Genomic DNA, 20616 nt, shown 5'->3' on the forward strand with positions numbered 1-20616 from the left:
TGTGGTTCTGTTCGCCGAGCTGGGAATTTGTGTTGCAGATGTTTCGTCCCCTGTCTAGGTGACATCCTCAGTGCTTGGGAGCCTCCTTTCAAGCGCTTCTGTGATGTTTCCTCCGGCATTTATAGTGGTTTGTCTCTGCCACTTCCGGTTGTCAGTTCCAGCTGTTCGCTGCAGTGGTCGGTATATTGGGACAACACTACTATTTTCGGACAAGCCAAACAGAGAACAGCCAGGGAATTCCTAGAGTCATGGCACTCATCCACAGATTTATTCAATGAACACATCGACCTGGACCAATATACTGGCCACTGCAGCGGACAGCTGGAAATGACAACCGGAAGCGGCAGATACAAACCACTATAAATGCCAGAGGAAACATCACAGAAGTGCCTCACAGGAGGCTCCCAAGCACTCAGGATGTCACCTAGACAGGGGACGAAACGTCTGCAACACAAATTCCCAACTCGGCGAACAGATCTACAACAGTGAGCACCCGAGCTATAAGTCTTATCCCCAACTTTGAATTTATGATATTGGCTCACAATTTCACTTCTCCCTCTTATTTCTGTGCTCAACCCTTATTTGAGAAGTTTAAAAAAAATTGCTAACTTACAGCAATTAACTGACAGTCGCTAATACCGGTGTATTTATCAGCCAATGAACTTGCAGACTTTTCTGTGATAGCTCTTGCACTTCTTTCAAACTCAGTGCAGGCAGGTCCCAGCAGCAGAAAGTTGTCTCTGTTACTCCCAGGTACGTGTAATCTTCCAGCTCCCACTCCACTCTGCTCCCTCACAGGGTCACTGTCTCTGTGATTCCCAGGTACGTGTAATCCTCCAGCTCCCACTCCACTCTGCTCCCTCACAGGGTCACCATCTCTGTGACGCCCTGGTACGTGTCCTCCTCCCGCTCCCACTCCACTCTGCTCCCTCACAGGGTCACTGTCTCTGTGATTCCCAGGTACATGTAATACTCCAGCTCCCACTCCACTCTGCTCCCTCACAGGGTCACCGTCTCTGTGACTCCCTGGTACGTGTAATCCTCCAGCTCCCACTCCGCTCCCTCACAGGGTCACCGTCTCTGTGACTCCCTGGTACGTGTCCTCCTCCCGCTCCCACTCCACTCTGCTCCCTCACAGGGTCACCGTCTTTGTGACTCTCAGGGATGTGTAAACCTCCAGATCCCACTCCACTCTGCTCCCTCACAGGGTCACCGTCTCTGTGACTCCCAGGCACGATTAGGCCTTGATCCTCAGTGTTGATTTATATCCTCCCACTTTGCTGCCTCTGCAACTCCCAGGTGTGAGTTAGCCTCTGCTCCCGCTCCAAGTTGTTCTGTCACATGTTCACTCCACCTGTGATTCGGTGCTGATTTCGAGGTTCCTGCTCTGCTGTTTCTCCAACTCCAAGTCCCAGTCAGCCTCGATCCTCGCTGCTGATGAATATTCTCCCGCTCTGTGGTGCTCTCTCTCAGGTTCCTTCCTTTGTGACTCCCAGGTATTGGTAGGCCTCAAGCCTCAGCTGAGGTTTATAACATCCCATTCCGCATTGCTCTCTTATAGGATCTCTGTTGTGCCTGGAAGACAGTGGAAAAGAGGAGGATTAGACAGAACAGAGGGGGTTACAGTGATTGAGGGAGCTGTATGGGATGGAACAGATTGTCTGGGGAGCTAGGCAGACCTGCAGCAACTAAAGACGTTTGCTGGAAGATACAGTGAGAGTTTCAGACATTGAAGAAGGCAAAGGAAATACAGAGATGGTGGCTTGTCCATGACGGAGCTTTGGAGAACCTAAAAGGCTTTTTCTGAGCTGCTGACAGAAATGTGTAGACTTCAACAAATACAAATTGACAGCAAGTGGTGTAAGGTACTGGAGAATGTTGGATGTTACAGAGTTAGAAAACTTACAGTAACTGGGCGGAATATAAACTTTTGGAGCACTTGTGGTGTTCAAGGACCCTCAGGAATTGAGGAGGTGCAGAGAATGGGAGCATTCCAAATATGGGATTATAGGGGCTGGAAGTTCTTAGAAGGATAAGGAGGATGAAAAGTGCCAATTTAGCACACACAACCATCGTAATTATAGAGATTTAGGAAGGGAACCTGTGCTGTCATTGAATACAGTTATGTGGAGAGTTACAGAAGCTTAAGGGTTTACAAATTTAAAAAGGGATCGAGTTTAGGTGATCAGAAGTTTAAACAAGAATAAAGAAATTTTAGAGATCTCAGGCACAGATGGGAATGGAGGAGGTGAGATATTGTGAGGAACTACAAGAGTTATAAGTCGGGGAGGATGCCAGATATAAAAGGTTGAGCTGCATTGTCTGTGTGCAGTTATAGACGTGAGGAGTGTTGTAGCGCCTGCTGGAGGGGACACAGATAATAACAGTTCCAACAGCTAATGCAGTGGCTCACCGCCACCTTCTCAGGGACAACTCCAAATCAACAACACATGCGAGCTCAGCCAACAAAGCTTATCTTCATGAATAAATGAATAAAATATCTACAAGTAGCACTGAGATCACTAAAGACGTCTCTTTCAACAGCCCTTCACAAACCTGGAACAACTATATCCTGGAAGGACAGGAGCTCCGGGTGCACGGGAACACCAGCATTTCCAAGGTGCCCGCCAAGCCACTCTCCATCCTCCCAGCACTGTGTCTGTCCCTACACCCAAAGGACTGCAGTGGGTGAGGAAGCCAGCTCACCACCACCTTCTCCAGGGAATTACGGATGGGAAGGTAATGGTGAAACTCTGCTGTTTACAGCCAGATCGAAACATAAATTCAGCAGTGTGTGTGAAATGAAATTTTCATTTCAGACCAACATGCTTAACACGGATAGTGGATTTGTCTGATTGGCACAAGGCAGAGTGTGAGAAGAAAGGGGATTTTATCACGATGGGAACTGGTGATGAGGGGAGCTCTGCAGGGGTCAGTTTTGGGACTACACTCTACACGATATTCATTCAGAGTCTGGACAAAGGATGTGAAGGGGTACGAGAAATGGGTTTCCAAGAACGATCGCAGAAATGAAATTCGTGTCATATGAGGAGCAGGTGAAGTGTCTGGGTCTGCACTGGATGAAGTTTCAGAGACGGCGGTAGAATCTCATTCAAACTTACAGAATACTGAGGGGCCTGGATGGAGTGGACGTAGGGAGGATGTTTCCAGTAGAAGGACAAACTAGGGGCCAAGGGCACAGCTTCAGAACGAAGGAATGACCCTTCAGAATGGAGAAGTGGAGAAATTTATTCAGCCAGAGGGCGATGGATCTGTGGAACTCACTCCCTTATGGGGCTGTGGATGCTAAGTGATTCAGTGTATCTAACTCAGAGATAAGCAGGTTCTGAATGAATAAGGAGATCAATGGTTACAGGGAGTGAGAGAATGGGGTTGAGAAACAATGCGTCCATAATCGAATCGTAGAATAGACCTGATGGACCGAATGGCCTAATTCTATCCCTATACATGATGGCCCTTGAGCCCCGCCCCTCCAACCGCCACCAGGACAGAACCCCACTGGTCCTCACCTACCACCCCACCAATCTCCATGTACAGCGCATCATCCGCCGTCATTTCCGCCACCTCCAAACGGACCCCACCACCAAGGATATATTTCCCTCCCCTCCCCTATCAGCATTCCGTAAAGACCACTCCCTCCGTGACTCCCTCGTCAGATCCACCCCCCCCCCCCCACCAACCCAACCTCCACTCCCGGCACCTTCCCCTGCAACCGCAGGAGGTGCAAGACTTGCGCCCACACCTCTCCCCTCACCTCCCTCCAAGGCCCCAAAGGAAACTTCCATATCCGCCACAGATTCACCTGCACCCCCACACACATCATCTATTGCATCCTCTGCACCCGATGTGGCCTCCTCTATATTGGGGAGACAGGCCGGCTACTTGCGGAGCGTTTCAGAGAACACCTCTGGGACACCCGGACCAACCAACCTAACCACCCTGTAGCTCAACATTTCAATTCCCCCTCCCACTCCACCAAGGATATGCAGGTCTTTGGACTCCTCCATCGTCAGACCACAACAAAACGACGGTTGGAGGAAGAACGCCTCATCTTCCGCCTAGGAACCCTCCAACCACAAGGGATGAACTCGGATTTCACCAGTTTCCTTATTTCCCCTCCCCCCACCTTGTCTCAGTCAAATCCATCGAATTCAGCACCGCCTTCCTAACCTGCAATCTTCTTGCCGACCTCTCCGCCCCCACCCCAGTCTGACCTTTCACCCTCACCTTGACCTCTTTCCACCTATCACATTTCCGACGCCCCTCCCCCAAGTCCCTCCTCCCTACCTTTTATCTTAGCCTGCTGGACAAACCTTCCTCATTCCTGAAGAAGGGCTTATGCCCGAAACGTCGATTCTCCTGTTCACTGGATGCTGCCTGACCTGCTGCGCTTTTCCAGCAACACATTTCCAGCTCTGATCTCCAGCATCTGCAGACCTCACTTTCTCCATAAATATAGAGGACTCCAGTCAGCCCACACTGAGAATACTGTGAACAGGTTGGTCCCCTATCTGGAGGGAAAATTTCCTTGTATTGGGGGCAGCCCAGAGAAGGTTAACCAGACTGTTCCTCAAAATGGAGGGATATTGATGAGAAGAGGTGGAGAAGGTTGAACTTGCAGTCGTTAAAATTTAGAAAATGAAGCACATTTATTGATACACCAAAGATTCCTGTTTGCTTACGGATTAGGTACTGAGACATTGCTTCCCTGAGCAAGGATCTGTAACCGGAGATAAAGGGGAATACAGACACCAGAGAAGAGAACAAAGAAAAGCTGGGTTGTAGAGACTGGAGGATATTACAGAGTTTGGGTGGTTTGAGATCACTATTGGTGGTTAGAGATCATTTGGTTGTCGGGCTGAAAGATGTCAAGGAGAGTTACAGGGTTATCAGTTCTGAAGGAGTTACAGAGATCAGGAGGAATATAGGGGCTAGAGATTACACAGTAGTAGTTGGAGAGACAGGATATTATAGAGAAAGGGAGGGTTATAGGCACTGGAGAGTAGACAGATGGGGTGGTATTTGGAGCTACAGGAGTTTATAGAGAAAGGGAGGATTGGACGGACTGGAGACTACATAGATTGTCGTGGTAGTTGGAGCTGCAGGAGTTTATTGAGACCGGGAGGATTGTTGGTGTCGGGAATTACACTGACATGGACAATAGATGGAGCTGCAGGAGTGAGAGAGATATGGAGGGTTGAAGAGGTTGGATCAGTTCACACAGCCAGGGAGAAGTGTAGGGATTGGAGGAACCAGAGATACTGAGGGTTGTAGGGCTGCAGGAATTCAGAGAGTTATTGAGGACTGTGAAGGCAGGTTTGCAGCATTCCCATCAGTTACACAGAGATGTGGAGTGCTGTTCTGGAGGGGGTTACAAAAACCAACAGGGTTGCAGATACTGGAAGATATTACAAAGACAGTGAGCTGTAGTACTTGAGGAGGTTACAGCGACAGGATGCGTTGAGGAGTTGACGGCTGCTACAGGTGTTAAACATGCTGTAAGGGATCAATAACCTTACATCGATCAGGGGGATTAGAAACTCTGGAGATAAAGAATGAGAATTGCAGGAACTGAAGAATACCACAGAGATATGGAGTAACACATGAGTTAGAGGAGTTACAATATGAGATGAACCGTATTCAATGGAATCAGGGAAGATACAGGGAGATCTGAAGGGATTACAGGTGATCAAAAGGACAGGGAGGCTTCTCAGTGGAGGATTGGGGCAGTTTACGCAGACAGGGAGTATTTTATGGAATGGTGCTATTAACAGAGACTATGAAGTTGTATAGAATTGAGGAACAAACAGAGATACGGAAGGCTGTAGTTAATGAAGACATTTGTTGATGTCAGATGCTGAGGTTCTGGAAATTATATGGACCGGAAAGCTGTACAATCTGTCAGAGCTTACAGAGACAGGAACAGCAATAGAGCCTGGAGACACAAACACAGATAGGGAGTATTACAGACACTGGAGGAGGTTTCTGCTTTAGGGATAGTTGTAGGGGAATGTAACGTTTACACAGATAGGGGTCTAAGAGCTGAAAAAGGTTATGGAGATGATTAGATTGGTGGGGAGACTGGAGAAGCTTACATTGACAGGGCTGGTGATAGTGACAGGAGGGTGTTACATAGATAGCCAGTCTTGTAGAAACTGATCGGGAGAGTCACAAGCATTGGAGTTGTTTCCACAGATCGGGGGTTTTACAGGGACCTGAGAGGATTACGCAGATAGGGAGGATTGTCGGATGTCCACATTTTCAGAGTGTTTCAGAAATGGAAAAGGTTACACAGTGAAGGAGGGATGTTGGAGCTGTGGGAGTTCACAGAGTCTTGAGGTGTGAAGGGTTTGGGACTGTTTATGGATAGAGGGATATATTTAGGACAGTAATATGGAACGCAGAGGGAGAGTTTAGATTAGATTCCCTACAGCATGAGAACAGGTACTTCGGCCCAACAAGTCCATACCAACTCTCCAAAGAGTAACCCACCCAGACCCGCTTCTCTCCGACAATTTACCTAACACTATGGGCAATTTAGCATGGCCAATTCCCCTGAGCTGCACATCTTTGGACCGTGGGAGGAAACCGAAGCACCCGGAGGAAACCCACGCAGACACGGGGAGAATGCGCAGACTCCACACCGACAGTCACCCGAGGCTGGGGTCGAACCTGGGTCTCTGGTGCTGTGAAGCACTATTGTACCCCACTGAGCCACCGTGCTGCCCCAAATTGCAGAATTACGCAAACAGAGAGTGTTTGAGGTGCTGGGAGGACTGTAGGGAGTGGACGAGCAAACAGAGATGTGGCCTGCTGTTGTGGCTTGAAAAAGGTCTGGAGGTGTTTATACAGATAAGGAAGGTGGTAGGGATGGGAGAAGGTTACTGAAATCGTGTGGTGCTAAAGGCCAAGATTCAGGAGTGTGATCGGAACTGCAGAAGGTTACAGTGACATCATGTTCTCTTGGGGCTTGAGGAAAGTACACACGTGGGTATTTTGGTCCAGGCTGGATGATTTTACAGAGATGGGGGCACTGTAAGTATTGTGCTAAACTACAGAAATAGGAATTATTGTACTGGGTGCAGGATGAGATTATTGAGATTGGCATGTTATCGACATGGGAGCAATTTACACATAGCGAGTGTTGTCAGCATCGGAGTAGGTTTCAAATATACAGCGGGAATATGATAGTGGTGGAGGTTACAGAAATAGGAAAAATTCTGGGAATTACAAGCATTCAAGACATTGGCACAAACAAGTTGGACCGAAAGGCATGTTTCCTTGCTGTATGACTCTATCACATGACAAGAGACAGCGTGAGGAGGGAATATAGAACGGAAAGATCCCAGGATTCAATACCATCACCTTGAGGAAGGCCTGCTTTCCCCTCTATTGTATAGATCCTTACTAAGACAGCACAGGCCTGGATTGACACAGGAAGGCTCAGTACAGCAGAGTTAAAAATTAACAAGAGGGGGGTGTTTGAGCCTGGGACCATCATGCACTGTGTTCGTTCTTCAACACTGTATCTATGTCATGTCTTCTAGACCAAAGTTCGATCCCTTAAATACACTCTGCTCTGTTCACTGTGAGTGATCTTACAGATCTGCAGGATTTTTTGAAGGCTCCATATGTCTCTCTTCATCTCTCTGGCTGACCGATTGTCTTCAATGTGGTGATGAATGAAACAGGAATTGGGAATTCTGCTGAGTCAGGAGCATCCTGAATACTTACAGGAGTCAGAGAAATGAACAGAATGGGACATTAGACTGATACAGTGAGGGTTACACATGGAGAATGGCACTGAGTCCCACAGAGACCTGGAAAATCCAGTCTCCATCCCTGGCCTGTGCTGCTGCGTCTCCCTGGAGTGGAGAATACTGTTGGGTCAGGATCTGGAATAACAGCAAAAGGTGCAGCCACGGGCAGCAATTATACCCTCACAGTGACAGATACCACATGGAGAGATACTGAGTGATAGCACGAGAGTGCTGAAAGGTATCAGGATCAAATCACGGTCAGGACGAAGGTGCACTGGGAGCAGTACTCAGGGATAAGTGAGCAATCAGTGGGCTAGGCAATGGCCTAGTGTTACCCTCAATTGATTCCTCATCCAGAATTTAACGCCGGTAGCAGGGATACCCATCTAACTTACTTAATACCCTTTAAGTAAGGAAATCTGTTATGGACTGCCGGTCTGGCCTACATATGAATCCAGACCCAGAGCAAGGATGTTGACTCTCAACTGCGCCCTGAAATGATCGGGAAGTCACTCGCTAAACGGCAGCTTGGGTGTGGTCATGAAATGCTGGCCAGCCAGAGACAGCAACATCCCATGAGTGAATTAAAAACAACACTGCTGGGAGCAGTGTCCTGGCCAAACATTTCAGTGGGTTTCTGGACAGGGCTTTAAACTGACAGAGAGGATGCAGGGACAGAGTTCAGGTGAAAGGAGCTTTCCAAATCCAAAGTGAGAAGGTGACGCATCAGGACAGCATGGCGATGTGACTGAAGACAAGCAGAAAGGAACAGGAACGGACAGTGAATTAGGCTCTGACAGGAAATTCTAGGAAAAAGTCAATTTCAGTTTTTTTTTGGAATTGTCAAAGTATCAGCAAGGTTTGGTCACCAGAAAGATGTGGTGACAGGAGAAACTGTGCTGTACTGTTCTGTGTTCCAAACAGGGTGGGTTACAATGGCAGGAAGAGGTTTCACGAGGCTGAACGGGATCAGATGTGAATGAATAGACACAATTAGGAAGGTGTTCTCGGAGTGCCAGAGGTAACAGAAACACCAGTGGCCTGATCTGAAGCAGATGACCCAGACTGGGCTGGGTGTGGGGATTGGAGTGGTTTCACAGGGAAGGAGGACCATAGAGCCATAGGAGAGAACAGAAATGCGGAGAGCTGTAGGGCCTGCAGGATTTCAGGGAGATGGAGAGGTTGGGAGGGATGGGCCAGGTGACAGGGATAAGGACGTTGATTGGATGGAGCGGTTTATACAGGCAGGAATGTTTCAGGCGAATCGAGCAGATTACAGTGATAAAGTGGGTTGTATAGACTGGAGGAACAAATAGAGATATGGAGGGTAGTCATGGCTGAAGATGTTTATAGATACAGGAAGGTTTAGGCTCTGCAGGTGAGCCAGATATGAAGGGTATGGTGTCTGACAGATTTACCAGAAGGGCAGTAATTTTGGTTGGAGACAGTTTCACAGATAAGGGAGCATTAGTAACCATCTCCAGAATGGTCAAAGTGGGAAGGGTTGTAGGGTATTTTCCCTTCACACTAACAGGGACATACTGGATTCTTGAGATCACACTTTTAAAAGCCTCCCATTTGCCAGTTATTCCTTTTCCATCAAACAGACTGACCCATGATTTGGACGTGTCGGTGTTGGACTGGGATCGGCAAAGTTAAAAATCACACAACACCAGCTTACAGGTGCACTAGGTCTATTTAGAAGCACTGGCTTTCGAAGTGCTGCTTCTTCATCAGGTGGTTGTGGAGCACAGTCATAAGACACAGAATTTATAGTAACTGGATGGTAGTGTCATGGAATGAAATATTAAACAAGTTTTGATTAAGTCTTTCATCTTTTGAATGATCACCAGTGCTTCTAAATCTAATGCTTCCAAACACAGTGGGTCATCGATTATCCAAATATCAATTATCTGAATATCGGATTATCCAAAGGAGATCTCGAGGTCCCGATAGAAACATTACATCAAAGAGCTGCTTGAACCCTGACTGTGTGTTTTTTTGTTCACACTGATTAAAACAGATCTCAGCTACTGAAATACTGCTGAGATATTGAGCCCAGGTTACATCTCCAAATGACTGACCTCCCATCCTCTCTGGCTCTCCAGATGTAGACTGGAGTTCTGCATACGGCTAAATCCTAAATCCCCCTTCCCCAGATATTCTCTCGAACATTGTCCTGCACAGGGCAGACGTGTAACTTTTCAAAATGTTGAAGGAAAAGTTGTGTGTAGCTATGTGTGCATGTGCGCGTGCGCTATTTGGAGACTTACCCACCTGTCTTACTGTTGGTGTCCGTTCTGGCTGCCCAGAAGGGGGAGGAGATGATAGGGCAGGGGCGCACGGGGGAGCGGGGCAGCTGGGGGTATGGGCACACATGGTAGGTGGGGCGGGCGGGGGGTGTAATGTTGGATGGGTTTGGGGCCGGGCGGGGGGGCGCTTTTGGAGGCGGGCGGGGCAGTATTTGACAGGTTTGGGGGAGCTGAGGGGGATGTTGGATGGGTTTGGAGGCAAGCGGGGTGATCTGTTGGAGACAGGCGGAGGGGGATGTTGGATGGGTTTGGGGGCAGGTGGGGTGCTCTGTTGGAGGCGGGCGGAGGGTGATGATGGATGGGTTTGGGGGCAGACAGGGTCTCTGTTGGAGGCGGGCAGAGGGTGATGTTGGATGGGTATGGGATGGATAGGGTGATCTGTTGGAGGCGGGCGGAGTGTGGTGTTGCATGGGTTTGGGCCGGGTGGGGTGCTCTGTTGGAGGTGGGCGGAGGGTGATGTTGGATGGGTTTGGGGGCAGGCAGGGTGCTCAGTTGGGGCGGGCGGAGGGTGATGTTGGATGGGTTTGGGGGCGGGCAGGGTGCTCAGTTGGGGCGGGCAGAGGGTGATGTTGGAGGCGAGCGGAGGGTGATGTTGGAGGCGAGCGGAGGGTGATGTTGGAGGCGAGCGGAGGGTGATGTTGGATGCGTTTGGGGCGGTCGGGGTGCTCTGTTGGAGGCGAGCGGAGGGTGATGTTGGATGGGTTTGGAGGCGGGCGGGATGATCTGTTGGAGGTGGGCGGAGGGTGATGTTGGATGGGTTTGGAGGCGGGCGGGATGATCTGTTGGAGGTGGGCGGAGGGTGATGTTGGATGGGTTTGGGGGCGGGCGGGATGATCTGTTGGAGGTGGGCGGAGGATGATGTTGGATGGGTTTGGGGGCGGGCGGGATGATCTGTTGGAGGTGGGCGGAGGGTAATGTTGGATGGGTTTGGGGGCGGGCGGGATGATCTGTTGGAGGTGGGTGGAGGGTGATGTTGGATGTGTTTGGGGCGGTCGGGGTGCTCTGTTGGAGGCGAGCGGAGGGTGATGTTGGATGCGTTTGGGGCTGGCGGGGTGCTCTGTTGGAGGTGGGCGGAGGGTGATGTTGGATGGATTTGGGGGCGGGCGGGATGATCTGTTGGAGGTGGGCGGAGGGTGATGTTGGATGGGTTTGGGGGCGGGCGGGATGATCTGTTGGAGGTGGGCGGAGGGTGATGTTGGATGGGTTTGGGAGCGGGCGGGATGATCTGTTGGAGGTGGGCGGAGGGTGATGTTGGATGGATTTGGGGGCGGGCGGGATGATCTGTTGGAGGTGGGCGGAGGGTGATGTTGGATGGGTTTGGAGGTGGGCGGGATGATCTGTTGGAGGTGGGTGGAGGGTGATGTTGAATGGATTTGGAGGTGGGCGGGATGATCTGTTGGAGGTGGGCGGAGGGTGATGTTGGATGGATTTGGGGGCGGGCGGTGTGCTCTGTTGGAGGTTGGCGGAGGGTGATGTTGGATGGACTTGGGGGCGGGCGGGATGATCTGTTGGAGGCGGGCGGAGGGTGATGATGGATGGGTTTGGGGGCAGACAGGGTCTCTGTTGGAGGCGGGCAGAGGGTGATGTTGGATGGGTATGGGATGGATAGGGTGATCTGTTGGAGGCGGGCGGAGTGTGGTGTTGCATGGGTTTGGGCCGGGTGGGGTGCTCTGTTGGAGGTGGGCGGAGGGTGATGTTGGATGGGTTTGGGGGCAGGCAGGGTGCTCAGTTGGGGCGGGCAGAGGGTGATGTTGGATGGGTTTGGGGGCGGGCAGGGTGCTCAGTTGGGGCGGGCGGAGGGTGATGTTGGAGGCGAGCGGAGGGTGATGTTGGAGGCGAGCGGAGGGTGATGTTGGATGCGTTTGGGGCGGTCGGGGTGCTCTGTTGGAGGCGGGCGGAGGGTGATGTTGGATGGGTTTGGAGGTGGGCGGGATGATCTGTTGGAGGTGGGCGGAGGATGATGTTGGATGGGTTTGAGGGCGGGCGGGATGATCTGTTGGAGGTGGGCGGAGGGTGATGTTGGTTGGGTTTGGGGGCGGGCGGGATGATCTGTTGGAGGTGGGCGGAGGGTGATGTTGGATGGGTTTGGGGGCGGGCGGGATGATCTGTTGGAGGTGGGTGGAGGGTGATGTTGGATGGGTTTGGGGGCGGGCGGGATGATCCGTTGGAGGTGGGCGGAGGGTGATGTTGGATGTGTTTGGGGCGGTCGGGGTGCTCTGTTGGAGGCGAGCGGAGGGTGATGTTGGATGCGTTTGGGGCTGGCGGGGTGCTCTGTTGGAGGTGGGCGGAGGGTGATGTTGGATGGGTTTGGGGGCGGGCGGGATGATCTGTTGGAGGTGGGCGGAGGGTGATGTTGGATGGGTTTGGGGGCAGGCGGGATGATCTGTTGGAGGTGGGCGGAGGGTGATGTTGGATGGGTTTGGGGGCAGGCGGGATGATCTGTTGGAGGTGGGTGGAGGGTGATGTTGAATGGATTTGGAGGTGGGCGGGATGATCTGTTGGAGGTGGGCGGAGGGTGATGTTGGATGGGTTTGGGGGCGGGCGGGATGATCTGTTGGAGGTGGGTGGAGGGTGATGTTGAATGGATTTGGAGGTGGGCGGGATGATCTGTTTGAGGTGGGCGGAGGGTGATGTTGGATGGGTTTGGGGCGGTCGGGGTGCTCTGTTGGAGGTGGGCGGAGGGTGATGTTGGATGGATTTGGGGGCGGGCGGTGTGCTCTGTTGGAGGTGGGCGGAGGGTGATGTTGGATGGATTTGGGGGCGGGCGGGATGATCTGTTGGAGGTGGGCGGAGGGTGATGTTGGATGGGTTTGGGGGCGGGCGGGGTGCTCTGTTGGAAGCGAGCGGAGGGTGATGTTGGATGCGTTTGGGGCGGGCGGGGTGCTCTGTTGGAGGCGAGCGGAGGGTGATGTTGGATGCGTTTGGGGCGGGCGGGGTGCTCTGTTGGAGGTGGGCGGAGGGTGGTATTGGATGGGTTTGCGAGCGGGCGGGGGAGCGATGTTGAGGGGTGGGGGGGCGGTGCTGGAAGAGTTTGGGGGCGAGCAGTGGGAAGTTTTGGGGGGCTGATGGGGCGTGAGGCCTCACGCATGGTTTGCTGCTGCCTAGTCACCTCAACGGGGACTAGGCATTACCGAAAACTCTGAGCCCTCAACGAACGACATGCAATCGATTAATCGAATAACCAATTATCTGAATGTACTATTGCCCGCCCTTCTCGTTCAGATAATCAAGGTTCCTGTGTAAACAGCTGGATGTTAACCTGGTGTTGTGTGATTTTTCCCTTCACCCAATCAACCCTTGCTTGATCCTTCTGAATGGCCCCAATATTGACCCTGTTCCAGTTTAAGACCTGAATCTGTGGACCTGTCTGATCTTTTTCCATAACTATGTTAAAACAAAGACAGTTGTGGTCACTGGACACAAAGTGCTCTCTGGCTGACACTTCAGTCACTTGCCCAACCTCGGTTTCTGAGGGGAGGTCCAGTGTTGCATCCGTCTGAGTAGCGTGGAACCCTCTATATCTTGGTTTAGGAAACTTTCTTAGACGTATTTGACAAATTCCACCTCGTATGGTCCTTTTACAATGTGGGTGACCCAGTCAATCCATCGTAAGTTAAAATCTCCAACCAATACTACTCTATTATTTTTATACGCATTTTCTCCTCTCGTATCTGCTGGCTATTTGGGCATCTAGAACACCAACCCAGCAGACTGACCATCCCCTTTTTGTTTCTAACTTTTGAAAATATGGCCTCATTTAATGACTGCTCAACAATACTGTCTCTCAGCACTGTTGTTCTGTCCTCCCTAATCAAAGGGAGAACTTCCCCTCCTCACTTACTTGTCCTTCTGTCACGCCTGTAGCTTCTGTATCCTGGAACCCTGCTCTGCCAGTCCTGCCCTTCTCTCAGCCATGTTTCTGATGTGGCTATAATATCCCAGTCCGCAGAGCTAATTCATGGTCTGAACTTGTCTGCCTTACCAGTCAGGCCTCGTGCATTGAAATTAATGTATTGAAAACCATACGTCTTTTCCCTTCCTATTCTGTGCCCCGGATATCCTGGATAGGAAACATGCTCTCGATGGCTGATGTATTTTCCCCTGACGAGTTGATGGCCCCTGTCTTATTCAGAGTCTCAACTTCCTGCCAAAATAGTTTAAATTCTGCAAGGTAATACAAGCAAATCTCCTCCCTGGGATGCTGGTGCCCCTCTGCATCCAGTGCCTTTCATCCCCTGGTACAGGTCACCTCTACCCAAGAAGTGATCCCAATGTCCCAATTCTGAGGGACAGTTTGAATTAATAACTGGAAAGGTAAGGATTGATTAGGGATAGTCAGCACGGATTTGATACAGGAATATCTTGTCTGATGAAATGGTGTCTGAAAATATTAATGAGGGCAGTGCAGATGATGTGGATACCATGGAGTTCATTAAGGCCTTCGACAAGGTCCCACAAGGAAGGCTGGTCCAAAAGGGAAGATCCTATGGGATCGAAGGCATGTTGGCAAATTGGCACCACAATTAGTGGAGGGTTGGTTTTGTAATTGAAAGCCTTTGTCCAGCAGGTGTACCACAGGGATCTGTGCAGGACCCATTGCTGTTCCTAATGGACATTAATCACTCGGAAGTGAAAGCAGAAGGTATCATTATCAGGATTGCAAAAGACAGGAAAGATGAGGGTGTTGTCTACAGAGAGGGGGACGGTCTCTGGCTGCAGTCTGAAGGTTGAGGCTGGGACAGAATTTCAACAAAGTAATTTCAATTGATAACCAGGCAAGAGCACAGCAGGCAATGAGGGAATACTCATCAATTAAATTACATTTACTTTGATGTAAAATGCCTGACAGGTAAGGCAGATGAACGCACGGCATGGATGCGAAGCTGGGACTGGGAAATGACAGGAATTACAGAAACACAGCTGAGGGAGGGACAGGACTCGCAGATCATTGTTCCAGAGGACAGATTCAACAGGATGGATAGATGGGGAGGCAAGGGAGGAGGGGGAGTGGAGTTTTTGATCAGTGAAAACATCACTGCAGCACTGAGACAGGATATTCCTGGGGATCGCCCACTGAAACTATGTAATGGAACTGAGAAATAAGAATGAATAATCAGTTTGATATGACTGTACTACAGGCCTGCAGTAGTCAGCAGGAAATTGAACAGCAAATATGTCAGAGATCTCAGATATCTGTAAGAAGGATGGGTTGTAATGGTGGGGGATTTTAACTTTCCAAACCTAGACTGGGACTGCCAGAGTGTTCCATAGGTTGGATGGGAGGGATTTGTTCAGTGCGTTCAAGAAAACTGTCTCAATCAGTATGTGACTGGCCCGACTGGAGAAAGGGATAAAACCTGACCTCCCCTTGGGAAATAAGGTTGTGAAAGGGGCTGAAGAGTTTGTGGGGGAGCACTTTTGCAAAGTCACCACAATTCTATTAGTTTGAAAATAGCGATGGAAAAGGACACGCCTGGTCCGCAAGTTAAACGTCAAAACTGGCCTTGCTGCAATCTAGAAGGTATTAGACAAGACTGTCTAAAAATTGCAGATAAAGGGACGTTGGTCAAGTAGGATTCTTTCAAAAGAGAGATAAATTAAGATTTCAGGGGCAGCATATTGCTGTTAGTGTGAAGGACAATGCTGACACCAGTGGGAAATACTGGATGACTTGGGATATTGAGGCTCTGGTCAAGGCAAAAGGGGGTACATATCCTATATAGCCAGCTGGATTAAGTCAATACTTTGAAGAAAATTGTGGGTGTCGTAATGCTCTTAAGAGGGAAACCATGAGGGCCTAAAGGGGAACTGACAGCTTTGGCAGAGAAGGTTCAGGAAAACCCAGAGAGATTCTACAAGTATATTAGCAACATAAGATTATCATTAACTCTGAACAGAATGTGACTCCTTAAAGATTAATGAAGCCATCCATGTGTGAACCCATAGGAAATGGGTGAGATCCAAGACAAAACTTCACGTCAGAACTTACTGTGGAAGACACACTGGAGAAGCAGGGAAATAAACAGTGATGTTTTCAAAAGAGTCCACATTGGAGGACAGGAGGTGCTGAAGGTTTTCAAACACATTAAAATTAGACAACTCCCTGGGAACTAATCAAGTATATCCTAGGACATTGGGGTAAGTTCAGGAAGAAACTTACAATGATATTTCTATCACTGACAGCCACGGGCGATGAGCTCGGAGCCTGGAGCTTGCCTAATGTTGTGCCAATATTTAGGAAAGGCTGCGACGAAAAGCTAGGGACATAAACACCAATTAGCTTGGTGTCAGTGGTGCCAATGTTGTTGGAAGCGATTCCACGCGACAGGACTTACATGCATTTGGAAAGGCAACGATTGATTAGGGATAGTCAGCATAGCTTTGTGCATACAAAGTCGTGCCTCTCAAACATGATAGAGTTTGTTGAAGAGGTGACCAAGAAGATGGATGAAGGCAGAGCAGTAGACGTCCCTATCCTGACTTCAGAAGACCTTAGACAGGGGTTAGCGTGGTGCACTGGTTGGTAAGGTTAGATCACATGGGATCAGGGAGAGCGAGACAAACGGACACAAAATTGGCTTGACAGTAGGAGACAGAGGATGCTGGGAGAGGGTTGTTGTGCAGACTGGGGGCCTCTGACCAGCGGTGTGCCATAAGCATTGGTGTTGGGGCCACGCATGTGCATTATTGACATAAACTAGAATATATGAATTATTGTTAGTAAGTTTGTCGATAGTAAAATAAGTGTTATAGTGGGCAGTGATTACAGTTATCAAAGGTGATCTGAACCAACTGAGCCAGTGGGTCAAGAAATGAAAGATGGAGCTGAATTCAGGTGTTGGATTTTGTTAAGACAAACCAGAGACGACTAATACAATTAATGGCAGAGCTCTGGACAGTGTCGTTGAACAGAGAGAGACCAAGGGGTGCAATTACATTGTTCCTTGAAAGTGGCGTCACAGGTGGACAGGGCAGGGAAAGCGGTTAGGCACACTAGCCCTCATGGGTCAGAGCATTCAGTACCTGAGTTGGTCCATCATGATACGGCTGTATCAGACATTGCTGGGTCTCCAGTTGGAGTACTGTGTAGAATTCTGATCCTCCTGCTTTAGGAAGCATATTCTGAAACTGAAAATGGAGCAAAGATTGACGAAGATGTTACTGATACTGGAGGATTTGACAGAAACAGGGAGGCTGGATAAGCTGGAAAGCAACATGGGTGGAATGAGATAGATTTGGCAAATAAGGTTAGGGATAATTCAAAAAGATTCTACAGCATACAAGTACAAAAAAGCAACTAGAGAGACAATAGAGCCCGTCAAAGAGGCATCCATGCCTGGAACAACAGGATATGGGCGCGACCCAAAATGAATATTTCATGTCAGAAAGTACTGTGGACAAAGATTATGAAACAAAAGAAAGAAACAGTGATGTATTGAAAAGAGTCCCCATTACAGAAGAGTTGGTGCTGGAAGTCTTTGAACACAAATGCGGAGAAAGCCCTAGATCCTGAACAAGTGTATCTCAGAACATTGCAGCAAAGTCGCAGTGGGGACCGTGGCAGAGATATTTGTATCAATATCCTTCGTATTTCCATTGGGTGTAGGTGGCTGAGGGGTGACCTTATAAAGGTTTATAAAAAACATGAGGGGTATACGTAGGGTGAATAGTGAAGGTCTCTACCCCAGGGTAAGGGAATCCATAACTAGAGGGCAAAAATATGAGGTGGGAGAGGAAATACTTAAAAGCGACCAGAGGAGCACATTTCCACACAGAGAATGGTGCACATTTTGAATGAGCTGCCGCTGAAGTGGTAGAGTAATGTACAATTACATCATGGAAAAGACATTTGGGCAGGTACATGCAGAGGAGAAGGTTTGACGGAATAGGGACCAAACGCAGGCAAATGCGACTCGTTCAGGAACCGTGGTCAGCATGGACTAGTTGGATCGAAGGAACCGTTTCTGTTCTGCATGGCTCTTTCTCCAGTTATTGGAGGAGGAGACTACTGAGATAAGGCATGCTATAGGCACTGAAGCAAGTTTCAGCGATACAGATGGTACTCTGGAATGCAGTATATTTCAAACATGTGGAGGGACTATCAGGAATGGAGGAGGTTACAGGGACAGAAACTGTTATAGGAGTTAAAAAGTATTGAAGACACTGGTCCAGGAGACATTGTATATGTACAGTGTTGGAGGGGGAACACAGAACAGAAAGATCCCAGGCAGCATTCCCACACACTCATGGGAAGTCTGCTTTCACCTCTGTTATACTGATGTTCACTAAGACCTCACAAGCCTGGATGGATAACTGTGACACTCCGATGCTGTATCAGTACAACAAAATTTACAGTAAGGGTGGTGATTGTCCTAGGGTGTGTCAGTACTGTGCTCCCCCTCCAGCACTGTATCAAAGTCGTGTCTTGTTAGCTGATGTTTGGAGCCCTCTCATTGATCTCTGCTCTGCTCACTGTGAATGATCTTACCTCACTGCAGGATTTACTGAAGGCTCCAGATCTCCCTGCCCTTTCTCTCTCTGGCTGGCCAACAATCTTCAATGTGGCGATGGACGAGATACCCAGGAGTTGGGAAGTCTATTTTTCCTGATTACCTGCAGGAGACAGAGAAATAGGCAGGATGGGAAATTAGACTGATGTAGTGAGGATTACACATGGAGAATGGCACTGAGTCCCACAGAGATCTGGAAAATCACAGTCTCCATTCCTGGCCTGTGCTGTTGTGTCACCCTGGAGTGGAGAATTCTGTTGGCTCAGGATCTGAAGTAGCTGTAAGAGTGAGCGACACTGACAGAGGCAGAAATTGGACCCACACAATGAGGAATACCACATGGAGAGATACTGAGTGATATCACCAGAGTGCAGGAAGGTATCAGGATCAAACAATCATGAAACAAAAACAGGTGTGGCTCCATGATGCACTGGTATCAGTGTTCAGGGATGAATAGCTTGTGAGCAGGCGAAGTGATGGCCTAGTGGTATTATTGCTAGAGCATATATCCAAACCCTCAGCTAATGTTCAGGGGAGGCAGGTTTGAACCTCACCAGCTGAAATGGTGGAATTTGAAATAAATTATTTTTAAAATAGTAATTGACAATCAATACATACCATTACTGCGGTACAATAAATTCAAACACTTCTCCTTTCGAGATGGACATCTGCCCATCCTCACGTAGTCTGCACGACGTACCCACAGCAAAGTGTTTGCCTCTTAATTACCCTCTGAAATGACCGAGCAAGTTAATCAGCTTTAGTGCAGCTAGGTCTGAGCAAGAAAGGCTGGTCAGCCAGAGACACCCACATCGCATACCAGATTTTTAAAAAAAATCCATTCGGATGGCCCCACTGGAACCATGCAGGGAGCAGTGTCCTGGCCAATCATGTCAGTATGTTTATGGACAGGGCTTTAAACTGACAGAGAGGATGCAGGGACAGGGTTCAGGTGAAAGGAGCTTTCCAAATCCAAAGAGAAAAGGTGATGCTTTGGAACTGCAAGGGGATGTGGCTGAAGACAAGCAGAAAGGTACAGGATGAGTCAAAGTTTAACTAAATCTGTACATCAGTGAATCGATTTGTGACAGGAAATTGTGGGAAAGAGTAAATTATGTTTTTATTGGAATGGACAAATTGTCTGCGATAAGATAGACTGATTTGTGACGCAGAGATTTAGACACCAGGGACACGTGGTTATAGGGCGAACAAAAGTTGTAACATAAATATTCAATGGATCACAAGCTTGCGGAAACTCAGTCAAAATGGGCAACACGAACAATAAGGATAACAAAGGTATTACAGAGAAAGCATTTGGTCTCAGATCATGAAATAGAGTCAGTCTGAATGTAATTCTGGCTGCTACTTGCCAAGGACACAAGCAGCAGAACAGTTTTAGCCACTGAACAGCATTGCATTGCTTATCACTGCATTAAGCAGGAACTCATTGGAATTTTTAATAAGAGCATTGTGATAATTCAGTGCAACTTCAATATTCATATAATCTTGACAATCACACTGACAAGAGTGATATTCGAAGAGGAGATTGTAGAATTTTTTCAGTGTTCCTTTAAATAACACATTGTGCAACTGGCGAGGGACGTAACTATCTCAGAGCGACCGTTGTGTGATGAAACTTAGTGAATGAGTAATGTCACCTGGAGAGATCCTCTGGGAAATTGTGAGTAAGTGCAGTTTAAAGAAATATAAAGTTTTAAAGTGAATTACAAATACGACAAGATACAACTAGAAACAAAAACAGCCAATTACATGAGTGTGAGAGAAGAACTGACCAAGGTAAACAGGCTAAACAGACTGAAACATGTGTCTGTAAATGAACAGTGGAAAACATTTGAAGGAACAGTGTAAAAAACACTCAACAAAAGGACATCCTATTGAAACAGAAAATCCTCAGCAAGAAATTCACACCATTCACTCACTGAGGACAAAATGGATCATATTAGATTATGAGGCTTACAAGATCACTACAAAGTATTTAAAATCCTGAAATCA

The 20616-nt window shown here is 48.7% G+C and overlaps 1 long non-coding RNA gene across 1 annotated transcript; it reads right to left on the reverse strand.

The window, feature by feature from the left end:
• Positions 1-1349: 1349 nt before the first annotated feature.
• On the reverse strand, positions 1350-18699 carry LOC148141993 (uncharacterized). Its single transcript, XR_015752281.1, has 3 exons — positions 18582-18699; positions 17117-17221; positions 1350-1575 (listed from the first exon to the last, which is right to left on the reverse strand). It is a non-coding gene; the product is annotated as an uncharacterized LOC148141993 (long non-coding RNA).
• Between the last annotated feature and the right edge of the window lie 1917 nt (positions 18700-20616).

The sequence above is a fragment of the Chiloscyllium plagiosum genome, unplaced genomic scaffold (assembly GCF_037043375.1).
Source record: "Chiloscyllium plagiosum isolate Xiang-an unplaced genomic scaffold, Cpla_swu_hap1 HiC_scaffold_31, whole genome shotgun sequence".
In the NCBI taxonomy this organism is placed as follows: Eukaryota; Metazoa; Chordata; class Chondrichthyes; order Orectolobiformes; family Hemiscylliidae; genus Chiloscyllium; species Chiloscyllium plagiosum.